We start from the raw sequence: 12750 nt of genomic DNA on the forward strand, positions 1-12750 counted from the left end.
CAGTTTAAGGCGGTCTTCACATATAGCAAAACCAAAAGAATATCCAGATTATGAAGTGTATGCTGCCCAAACAATCAACAATGAACCAGTCACTGTTGATGAAGCTTTAGCAAGTTCAAATGCTCAAGACTGGAGAAAGGCTACTGAAAAGGAGCTGCAATCTTTTGTGGATAATGATACATATGAATGGGTTGACATGCCTGAAAATAAAAAGCCACTAAGATCAAGATGAGTGTTTAGTATTAAAAATCCTTAGAGTGCAATACGAAAATTCAAAGCCAGATTGGTAGTTAAAGGATATTCCCAGAAAGGATAGGTTACAATGAAACCTTCTCACCAGTGGTGAAGTATTCATTGTTAAGATACCTTTTAGCTCTGGCAGTAAAGGAACACTTAGTAATTCATCAAATGGATTTGAAAACAGCCTACCTGAATGGAAGACTGGAAGAGGAAATAAATGTGATTCCACCTGATGAAGTTAAGCGACCTTATCAGGGGAAAATGAGAATTTGGCATTTGAAGAAAGGCATATATGGATTAAAGCAAAGTGGCCATTGCTGGAATAAATGTTTGCATAAAAGTTTGATCAAACTAGGCATGTTACAGTCAAAGGCAGATCCCATCATATATCATAAAAGGAGCAATGAAGAAATTGCAGTCATGGCCATATAGATGATTTTTTTTTTATTTTAACCGATAGTGAAAGCCACATAAACTTTTTTAAAGAACGGTTATGGTCAGAATTTAATATGCCTGATTTGGGGGAAATTAATCAATACTTACACATGAAGATTCTAAGAAGTGCCAACAGAGAAGAATTATGGATTGATCAATCTCTGTACACAAAGAAGATCTTAGAAAAGTTCAATGTGGAAAATTGCAAACCTATTTCTACTCCTATGGAAAACAATGCAAAACTGCTAATAAATGATGATGACAAGAAATTTATGGAAAGTGTACCCTATTTGGAAGCTGTAGGAAGTCTATTGTACTTAGCACAGGCTCCCAGACCAGACATTACATTTGCCACAAATGCAATAAGCAAGTTTTGCAGTGATCCGAGAGAAAAGCACTGGATGGCAGTTAAGAGAATATACAGATATTTAAATGGAACTGCTGATTATATGTTAAAATGTTCTAAAACTGGAAATGTAAATTTGGAAGGATACAGTGATGCAGAGTGGGGAAATGAGTAGGAAAGCAGACACTCCACCACTGAAAGTTGTTTTAGACTAATGGGAGGATTAATATCACAGTCTTGTAAGAGATAAAGAACTGTTGCTTTGAATACTGTAGAAGCTGAATATATGGCCTTGTCCTCCACTATCCAAAGCTCTTTGGATCCATACACTGATAAGTGAAATAGAATCTCCTCCAACATTAAAGTCAACTGTGATATTTTGTGACAATATGGGAGCTATTAAACTTGCAAAAAATAATGTCACCAGTGTAAGATCCAAACATATTGACATAAGGCATCACTTTATAAGACATCATATGGAACAGGGGAATATAATCCACAGTTATCTCTGCGCGGAAGAAATGTTATCTGATCTCCTAACCAAGCGTCTCATGAAGGACAAATTTCAGAAGCCAGGGAAACATCATAGTTTAACCTGGGATGTATAGTGTTGAGTATCTGAGAAACAAGGGGGAGTGTTGGGGTTATGCGAACAAACATTTCCCAGCGTGTATAGTGGCGTACAAGATATGATGTGCAGAGTGCATTAGACTCTATGGAATATACACGTTCCGTGTTTGTTGATGGGGCAATGTAATATAATTTGGTAGTCAAATGTACTAATATGTGTTGTGCAAATAAAGCATAAGTTTATTTTGTCCCTGAGTAGTTGTTTCCTGTCATTTGGCTGCGTTAATCTGCATAAACTACAACATAAATCTACAAAATAAACAACAATTTCACCAGCGCTTAGCGCAAATCTTCCTAACATCATGCCCTTCAGCAGCTACGGATGCCCACAACATAAAATAATCAGTGTTGCATGACAGTATGTGATTATTGTTAAAAATTAACTATATTGCTGTTTTGAGAGGAATGTTTGTTTGAAAAAACTCAAAAAGCAATAAATATATTCTGTACCATCCTTCACATGTAGCAACGATAATCGCTTCTGCCATTGCGATTTCGTCCTTTAGATGTAGTAATCTCTGGTGAAAGTCCTGTCAGCCACGTCGGCAAATAGAATTTTATGACTGTCAATTAATTGTCAATAAACGAAAAAATATCCGTTATCATCTTTCGGGTCGCAAATAAAAAGGAAAAGATTGAGTGCAAACTCCTGTTCTCTATTAAACAAGAGTATATGAAAGATAGTAAGCACCTGATGCACATCAGAGGTGGTTAATCCTTAATTTCTTGGAAGGAAGTGTTTGCGAGATAAGTTGCGGATTTGTTTTGCCCGTTCACATCTTGGTATGAAACAGTGTCAACAGTCATTTGAAAATTGGGAATTGTGATCTAATTTTCAGATAATCGATCAAATATTGAATTAAGTAAAAAAGATAATTGGATTCACGCAAAGTACTGCTTAACAACATGATTTCTGTTTTAATCACGAGTGATTGATGTACATCATTTGCTGTTCTTATAATTTCTAAGTGACAGGGAGCACGAAGATGCGAATATTTAGTTGGTATAAGCACCTTTGATTTGGAAGACAGGCGGATGCACACGAAAGATTTTACTATAAACTCTGAAGCGGATAAGAACCGTAGTGTGATAAATCTGTCAACCAGTTTACGAAGAGTAGCATATAGTCGGTTAATTACCAAAGAGCCGAGCCTTAATGTGGAATCCGTGCGATTAGATTGTATATTAGGTACGACACACAGTACTCTGCATAAATCGTAGCGAGGAGCTCATTAAAGATGTGGGACATGTCGAATATAGACTTACGAATTGGATACATGTATCGGCGTTTTTAGTAAACGGATATGATATTGCTTAAAAATGAAGCAGATTTGTTGTGTTAAGTTCGTATTTTGCTCACATAGGAGGGTTTAGGGGGAACGATGCTGCGTCAATTTCTCTTTTTCCTGTAGATAATCCGTATCAGAAAAATTTAACTTTATATCTGGAAACGCCCACTCAGAGTATTTCCCTACTTACTCAGCCTTGGAACGAAGTAACTAGGCCTACATATTTTTAAATACTCATGTGCACTGTGATACAGTTGTTTGTATAAGTTATCATGATATAATCTATATTCGATGTTCCTGTGTTGAGGTATAAAAATAAGTGGTAGTAATGCATTTTACTATAGAAGAGGTTGGGAATGTTTGTTACCTATAATATTATTTCCCATAGCTGTTTTCAAAAGCTTTTAACAGTATAATCACATTCAGTAAGATGGTTGTGTATTAAATTGTATTAAAACGTACATGAATTTCTGAGCATACCTTTTGATGATACATTATGTGCATGCTAATTATGTGCAGACTCAGATATTTGTGAACTGGAAGTTGATGAAAGTGTCAGATAAAAGACGGAAAAATTGTGAAATGCTGTATACATTATGCCACGTTGCTGAAGGTGTGATCCATTTTGAGTCCGTAGAACTCGTTCTGATGGATTTCAGCTTGTTTGAAGTTTACAGGCACTTAGGGAGTAGTGGGACAGGAAGAGATTTTCGTTGCCATTCTAAATCTATAGGATGTTTGTATTGCTCTGATTATCTGCTGGTAGCAGAATGATGTCCTCCATATAAATGATTATCAAAATTGGTGCTGCAAAGTTTACTATAGATTTTGCTACATGGGCTGTCCTGAGTTACGTTGCATAAATTTAAATAAGAAATCATCCTTACTTTCTTGGTTTTTACAAGATTTATACATAGGTCATATGTGAAGTCATGCCAAATTGCAGTTCAGTAAGCAGTATGCTGGGGCCACTAGCCGTACTTTTGTAAAGGACAATTTTTCGATGTCATTGGAGTTACTAATAAGTCACCAAGTTTTGTTTACTTTAGCTCGTGATTTAAGAGGATTCTCATGCAAAAATTGGTTGATTTTAATTTTTTGTGTACAACAGCTTTGGATCAGGTTTTGGTGCTTGTCTCATGATAGGATGGTTTTCTGATTTTTCTTCCTTATTTGTAGCCTGCCAGCATGTCTTATCTCTGTGCAAGTGGCATCTTGATTGCTTAAATAATTACTGAATCATCTAAGATTAAATTCAATTCAAAAAATTTATTCATCAGTTTTGCCCGATTTTCGAAAGGGTCCTCTCACATGTGATTTTTCTCTGCAACATACAACATAGAAAAGAGCTCATTTTGTTCAATGAGGAAAAGTTTTTAACTTTTTAGACAAACCAATTCAAAGATAATAAAGTGATTTCAAAACATCCATTGACTGCTATTAAGAGCGAAGAATGTGATGACTATTTGAAAATTAAGAAAAAACTATTATTAGGCCTACTTGTCTTTGTTTTTATTAAAATAAAAATTAATTTGATGAGGTTTTGAATTTCAGAAATCTTTGGTCATTTAGATCATTCCTGTGGTACTTTGAAATTCACCACACCACTTTTCACTATCCATGAACATGTGAAAATATCCAGCATTTTTACGTTTAACAGTTGCAAACAGTCAGGTGGACTTTAGAATTGAACTGTACGTTGATGGACGTTAAAGGAAACATTTCAAAGCAGTTTAGCATTGGCTTTGCAGATAAACCTACATGTGACTGCCAACATTTTACCATTCTTTCTGAGACTCCACACTCCATCATGTCTTTTGTAGTCCAACTTTGAGGTGATAATATCAAAATCTACAATTCTTCTGACTTCCTTGACAACTGCAAATTTTCTTTCAGTTGTTTAGTCAGCAGTCTATGATCTAAGCATTTAGGATGTTCCTTACTTATACTACATGTCCAAAAATCTTTTAGATCTACATCTACATCCGTACTCCCATACTCTGCAAGCCACCTGACGGTGTGTGGCGGAGGGTACCTTGAGTATCTCTATCATTTCTCCCTTCTATTCCAGTCTCATATTGTTCGTAGAAAGAAAGATTGTTGGTGTGCCTCCGTGTGGGCTCTAATCTCTCTTATTCTGTCATCATAGTCTCTTCGTGAGATATATGTAGGAGGGAGCAATATACTGGTTGTACATGTTCTAGAAACTTCAACAAAAGCCCGTACCTAGCTACTGAGCGTCTCTCTTGCAGAGTCTTACATGGATTTTATCTGTCATCTCCGTAACACTTTTGTGATTACTAAATGATCCTGTAACGAAGCGTGCTGCTCTCAGTTGGATCTTCTCTCTCTCTTCTATCAACCCTATCAGGTACGGATCCCACACCGGTGAGCAGTATTCAAGCAGTGGGCGAACAAGTGTACTGTAACCTACTTCCTTTGTTTTCGCACTGCATTTCCTTAGTATTATTCCAATGAATCTCAGTCTGGCATCTGCTTTACCGACAATTACTTTTATATGGTCATTCCATTTTAAATCACTGCTAATGCCTACGCCCAGATAATTTATGGAATTAACAGCTTCCAGTTGCTGACTTGGTATATTGTAGCTAAATGATAAAGGATCTTTCTTTCTATGTATTTGCAGCACATTACACTTGTCTACATTGAGATTCAATTGCCATTCCCTGCACCGTGCGTCAATTCGTTGCAGATCCTCCTTAATTTCAGTACAATTTTCCATTGTTACCACCTCTCGATGTACTACAGCATCATGTGCAAAAAGCCTTAGTGAACTTCTGATGTTATCCACAAGGTCATTTATATATAATGTGAATAGCAACGGTCCTATGACACTCCCCTGCAACGCACCTTAAATCACTCTTACCTTGGAAGACTTCCCTCCGTTGAGAATGACATGCTGCGTTCTGTTATCTAGGAACTGTTCAATCCAATCACACAATTGGTCTGATGGTCCATATGCTCTTACTTTGTTCATTAAACGACTGTGGGGAACTGTATCAAATGCCTTGTGGAAGTCAAGATACACAGCATCTACTTGGGAACCGGTGTCTGTGGTCCTCAGAGTCTCGTGGATGAATAGTGCGAGCTGGGTTTCACATGATCGTCTTTTTCGAAACCCATGCTGATTCCTACAGGGTAGATTTCTAGTCTCCAGAAAAGTCATTATACTCGAACATAACATGTGGTCCAAAATTCTACAACTGATCGACATTAGAGATATAGGTCTATCGTTCTGCACATCTGTTTGACATCCCTTCTTGAGAACAGGGATGACCTGTGCCCTTTTCCAATCTTTTGGAATGCTGCGCTCTTCTAGAGACCTACGGTACACCGCTGCAAGGAGGAGGCAAGTTCCTCTGTGTGTTCTGTGTAAAATCGAACTGGTATCCCATCAGGTCCAGTGGCCTTTCTTCTTTTGAGCAATTTTAATTGTTTTTCTATCCCTCTGTCATCTATTTTGATATCTACCATTTTGTCATCTGTGCAACAATGTGGAGAAGAAATTACAGTGCAGTCTTCTTCTGTGAAACAGCTTTGGGAAAAGACATTTAGTATTTCAGCCTTTAGTCTGTCATCATCTGTTTCAGTACCATTTTGGTCACAGAATGTCTGGACATTTTGTTTTGATCCACCTACCGCTTTGACATAAGACCAAAATTTCTTAGGATTTTCTGCGAAGTCAGTACATAGAGCTTTAATTTCGAATTCATTGAACACCTCTCGCATAGCTCTCCTCCACATTTTGCTTCGTGTAATTTTTGTTTGTCCTCAAGGCTATGGCTATGTTTACATTTGCTCTGACGTTCCCTTTGCTTCCGTAGCAGTTTTCTGACTCGGTTGTTGTACCACGGTGGCTCTTTTCCATCTCATACGATCTTGCTTGGCACGTACTCATCTAATGCATATTGTACGATGGTTTTGAACTTTGTTCACTGATCCTCAAGACTATCTGTACTTGAGATAAAACTTTTGTGTTGAGCCGTCAAGTACTCTGTAATCTGTTTTTTGTCACTGTTGCTAAACAGAAAAATCTTCCTACCTTTTTTAATATTTCTATTTATGGCTGAAATCGTCGATGCAGTAACTGCTTTATGATCGCTGATTCCCTGTTCTGCGTTAAATGTTTCAAATAGTTCGGGTCTGTTTGTCACCAGGAGGTCTAATATGTTATCACCACGAGTCAGTTCTCGGTTTAACTGCTCCAGGTAGTTTTCAGACAATGCATTTAAAAAAATTTCACCGCATTCTTGTCCCTGCCACCCATTATAAACATTTGAGTCTCCCAGTCTATACCTGGTAAATTAAAATCTCCACCCAGAACTATAACGTGTTAGGGAAATCTCGAAATATTTTCTAAATTTTCCTTCAGGTGCTCTGCCACAACAGCTGCTGAGCCAGGGGTCCTATAAGAGACATCCAATTACCATGTTTGAGACTGCTTTAACCATGACCTTCACCCAAATTATTTCATATTTCGGTTCTACGTCAATTTCCTTCGATACTATTGCACTTTTTATCGCTATAAACACGTCTCCCTTTTCGCTGTCTAGTCTGTCTCTGCGGTATACATTCCAGTCTGAGTTTAGAATTTCATTACTGTTTACATCTGGTTTCTGCCAGCTTTCTGTCCCTAGTACTATGTGGGCATTGTGACAGTTTATTAATGAGAGCAGTTCTGGGACCTTTCTATAGACACTCCTGCAGTTTACTATTACCACATTAATATTGTTATTCCCTGTTGCATTTTGCCTACTGCTACCTTGTCACGTCTCAGGAGGCATCTTGTCGGGCCTATGGAGGGAATTCTCTAACCTAAAAAAACCCACATGTGCACTCCACACATACTCTGCTACCCTTGTAGCCACTTCCTGCATGTAGTGCACGCCTGACCTATTCAGGGGGCCCTACATTTCTCCACCTGATAGCGGAGGTCGAAAAATTTGCTTCCCAGATCTCCGCAGAATCGTCTGAGCCTCTGGTTTAAGCCTTCCACTTGGCTCCAAACCAGAGGACCACAATCGGTTCTGGGAATGATACTATAAATAGTTAGCTCAGATTTCATCCCACGAGCGAGGCTTTCCATCTTCACCAACTCCGCCAACTGCCTGTATGAACTGAGGATGACCTCTGAACCCAGACGGCAGGAGTCATTGGTGCCGACATGAGTAACAATTTGCAGTCAGGTGCACCCCGTGTTCTCTATCGCCACTGGCAGGGCCTCCTCCACATCTCGGATGAGACCCCCCCTCCCCGGTAAGCAGACAGAGTGAACACCGGCCACTGGCCTTCTTCCCTGACCTTTCCGCTATTTCCCTAAGGGGATCCATCACCCGCCTAACATTGGAGCTCCCAATCACTAATAAACCCCTCCCCCCGTGTGCCTGCTCGGACCTTGCTGAAGGACTGGCCACATGTCCACTCACTGGCAGAGCGGGTGATGTCACATGGCCAGCCTCCACATTGATCCTCCACCTCCTGCGACGCGAACGCCACTGAACCCTCCACTCCCCTTGGGAGAGGGTGGCCCAAACCCTCAGCAGCAGCAGCAGCAGCAGCAGCAGTGGTATGTGTAATTGCTTCTTGAGTTTCATTTACCCAACCTTTTGTGTGACCTCTGGCATCTCTCGTAAGACCTGCTGAAGTGTCAGAGGAGCAGTTAGGCTTGTGTCAACTGTGTGATTCCAATGGACGTACTTCATCATCTTACTGTGATGATGCTGACTTCTTTTGTAATGATTTTTTTGCTGCAAAATTGTTGTCAGATTTTATTAACTGGTTTAACATTGCTCTTTTTCGTAGTTTTCAAATGGCCATTGCAACCCATAAGCCTTTTTCACAGAATGGTTCATTAGATCAAAAGTATATATCACAAGAGAATTTCTGCAGACGTTCATATTTATCCAAAAGCAATGCTTTATGATGAAGGCATTTTGGCCATTTTCAGCAACATGTAATTCATTTCTTCAATTAAGTAAGTGTCACCATCATGATGAAAATTCTTTTATTTATTTGAAACCTTCCCATCAGGTCCTACGCTGAATAATCTGTAAAACCAGTGTTACACTGCATTGAAGTGAAGTGTTGCTGTGAATGTCAGCCAAGTTACAGTTTCTACTTGACTTTGTTTTCAAGGCTTAAGTGTAAAAATACTGGATATTTTCACCAGAAAAACTGCATTTTCATAGATGGTGAAATGTGTTTTGGTAAATTCCGAAATAAAATAGAAACAACCTAAATGAACAGACAAACATTTCTTAAAGTCAGTGGCTGAGCAAATTAATTTTTATTTTAAGGAAAACAAAGACGCCTAATAACAAATTTTACATAATTTTCAAATGTGCATATTCAAAAGGTTCACTCATTCTTTGCTCATAATAGCAGGCAAAGCATGTTTTTGAACTTCATTTTCTTTGAACAGGTTTATCTACAAATGAAACATACTTTTCTTGATGAAACAAAAAGAGCTCTTTTCAGTGGTACAAAGAAAAATAAAAACTGAGAGGAAGATTTTGAGATATAGCCTTTTGAAAATGAGACAAAATTGATTAATACATTTTTTGAATCAACTTTAATCTTGGATAACTTGATAATTGAGTAATCAAGACACCAATTGCACAGCATTAAGACATTATCTGGTTGCACAAGGTAAAAATAAGCATCAGAAAGTTATTCTATGATAAGATATGAGCTGCCAAATCTTGATCCAAATATGTCACGACAAGATTTACGAGCTACTTTGACAGCACATTGTGATAAATCTGCTGTACATGAGCACATGTACAGCATTTGGGCTGCTGTACCTAAAAAGTCAAGCAGAAGAACAAAGTTTCCTCATGGGAGAGTCCTCATTTATCATGCGCAACGGTAAACAAACTTACGGTGTATTAGTATCTGTCACAACATGGAAAAACTAGCCTTTAAAAAAGCATGGATAGTGGTCCCATTATACTACCTACTGCCCTGTAATTTGGCATAGCTTCAAGTAAGAGGAATCTGTACAACCTGTAAAAATCTCATCAAAATTGAAGAGAGCTGAGTGGGAATGACCCAAGTACATACTTTCTCTATCTGATTAATTTGACTAAGAGATACATATCTTAAAATTTGACAGTAAAAGTAACCAAGACTTATGTGGAACAATTTCCTGACCTGGACATAAACTGTGCACTAGAAAACTTAGTGCAACAGGTTTTAATGTGGCATTGTTGATGTCATTTGAATTATTCGTTCAAAATGTTTGTTAGTTTTTTGCTTTTGACTCAGCTACTTACTGTTAATGTGAAACAGGATAACACTGTATTGTGCTATATGATGATGTCGGTGAACAGCTAATGACAAGCCTTCATAGCTTTCAAAAAAGTAAAAATAATTTGCAGTAGTGAAGACAAAAAGGAACAAATGTGGCTTGAAGCAACGTCCGCGAATAATGTCTACTGATATATTCACCTTGAAATTGTACAGGTAGACCTACTCAGGAATAGTAATATTTTACCTATTCTTCTAAGTATAGTTACAACTTTCATGTTTCCTACATGATGAATACAATTTCATGTGAAAAATGATACTAGAAATATGCAGACTATGAATTTAGCATTGAGATATCAGAACTATTTATGACCTCCTGCTGTCATGAATTAAAGATGTCATTGAAACAAAGTGCCAACCCACATTTCGTTATGATTAGAGTGCTAAATTTATCTGCTGTGTGTTTGAATATCATATGATAGTAACATTTAGTCCCATGTGTAATGCTAGAAAGCACTTTCTACTGTATAGATTGTTTCTTTCTTATTGTATTTGCATCATTATCTTTGAATTTAACCAAACGTATAGCATGCAGTACCTGAAAAAGTGCTCTTTGTAGGTTAGCACTTTCTTCCACCGATCTCTTCAATCATAAAATTGGAAGTGATATTCACGAAAAATGTTCAAATTACTTCCATGATTATTCTGATTGCAGTTTTTCCTTCAACCATAAAGTGCAATTTTCTATGAAACACTTCTACAGACTGTCAATGTTTAGTGATGTTAGCATACTACCATACTTTGTGTCATACTGTTTGTAAAGGAACTCCGCCCGCCCCTCCAAACATTGTGCTGGCCGGTGTGGCCAAGCAGTTCTAGACACTTCAGTCTGGAACCGCACGACCGCTACAGTCGCAGGTTCTAATCCTGCCTCAGGCATGGATATGTGTGATGTCCTTAGGTTAGTTAGGTCTAAGTAGTTCTTAGTTCTAGGGGACTGATGACCTCAGATGTTAAGTCCCATAGTGCTCAGAGCCATTTGAACTCCAAACATTGTGTTTCTCACGTGAGACTAACATGCATTGTGGTAGATTAATTTCAAAACAGATTAAAAAAAAAATAAAAATAAAAAACACTAGGTTGTCGTAGAACACCCAGTAGAGATCAATTGACTGCTAAGATTTTTATCGCATTTGCGTTTCTTTACAAAATGTAAAGATATTTCATATTTATTGTCTTTAATGTTGGTTTTATTATTTTTTTTGTGCATAGTAATTATATACACATATTTTTATTTGATGTGCATCATACAACAATAATGACAAATTTTACTATCATACAATTGTGTAGCTACTCTCTAATTATTCTTTTATCCTGTAATGAATAAGTAGTGTTTTACTGGGCATATCTATATGGAGAACTCTGTATATTCTAAGAATCTCAATTAGACTTTTTGCATATCCTTTTGCTAGACATGAGCAGCATGCAGATTTTTTACATGTAAAACAATTATCTCTTGTTTTGTTTCACTTACAAGATTACTCTTTGCAAGTCTTTCATATAACATCTTTAGATGTTCGTTCTTCTCTTTTGGCAGTCAAAATGGATTCTGGAGATGCTAAGGGCAAAAGTTCCTGACTGACACCACTATTTCTTTTACAACTTTGATTGTAAAAAAACATTAAGAGATGGTGGAGCCAGTTATCAACTTGTACAAGCAGTGGGCATTGATCGTATCCTGGTCAGGAATATTCTAGAAAACTTGTATGGACCAGTCTCTCATCGTGGCTCTTATGCTATATTTGCATGACATTTTATCTACCACATCTATGTCAAATTTGGTGTTATGAAAATTGATTGTTTCTAGAGTTTTCTTTTCTGCAGCCTCATTGACTTTTGCACTGTAGTGCATAGAACTAAGAATAAGCACAGTTTTAGTAGTCTTCCCATGGTAATATGTTAGAGTAATGTCGTGAACCATGTAAATAACGCTTGAATGAAGTACATCTTGTCCTTTTCTCACGGATGGTGGCACTTCCCTTCAATTTATTTTCAGAGTGCCAACAATGCTTTTACTCCTCTTTTGCAGCTTGAGAGAAGTAAAGAAACTGCCTGATGTAACACTTCTCCCCTTTCATAAGTAAGGTCCCATGTGACGTAGTGTAATACCTTCTTAGAGGTTGGTATTTGCATGTCTTGTTTCGTCTTTTCCCAAATAAGGAAAACCATTATTAACATATCTAACTTAAGCTTCTGTGAGCAACCAGTACATTACACTGTACTTACTAAGTTTGGGACTCTTTTACTGAGTAAATGGATGTTTGCATTTTGTCGCATATAACTGCTCATTCACAGCTAGGAATTCAGATGGTTTATAACATGCAGTGTAGTTATCTATAAACATGTTCCAGATTTCAGATGCTAAACAAAATGGTCTACTTCTGTACATTGCTGATAGCTAGCTCTGATTTCAAAGCAAAGAAATCATTTAACTTCTAAAAATTTCCTGCTGTTTTTGAGTGAAAAAGGTTCCACAGATCT

At 37.6% G+C, this 12750-nt stretch overlaps 1 protein-coding gene across 1 annotated transcript in view; it reads left to right on the forward strand.

The window, feature by feature from the left end:
* The first annotated feature begins 2282 nt into the window (after positions 1-2282).
* Positions 2283-12750, forward strand: part of LOC126484118 (uncharacterized) — a 110000-nt gene continuing 99532 nt past the window's right edge. Inside the window, exon 1 of the mRNA XM_050107502.1 lies at positions 2283-2434. The gene's annotated coding sequence lies outside the window, so the exon portion shown is untranslated. The remainder of the gene's footprint in view (positions 2435-12750) is intronic.

This window comes from Schistocerca serialis, chromosome 6, assembly GCF_023864345.2.
Source record: "Schistocerca serialis cubense isolate TAMUIC-IGC-003099 chromosome 6, iqSchSeri2.2, whole genome shotgun sequence".
Lineage (NCBI taxonomy): Eukaryota > Metazoa > Arthropoda > Insecta > Orthoptera > Acrididae > Schistocerca > Schistocerca serialis.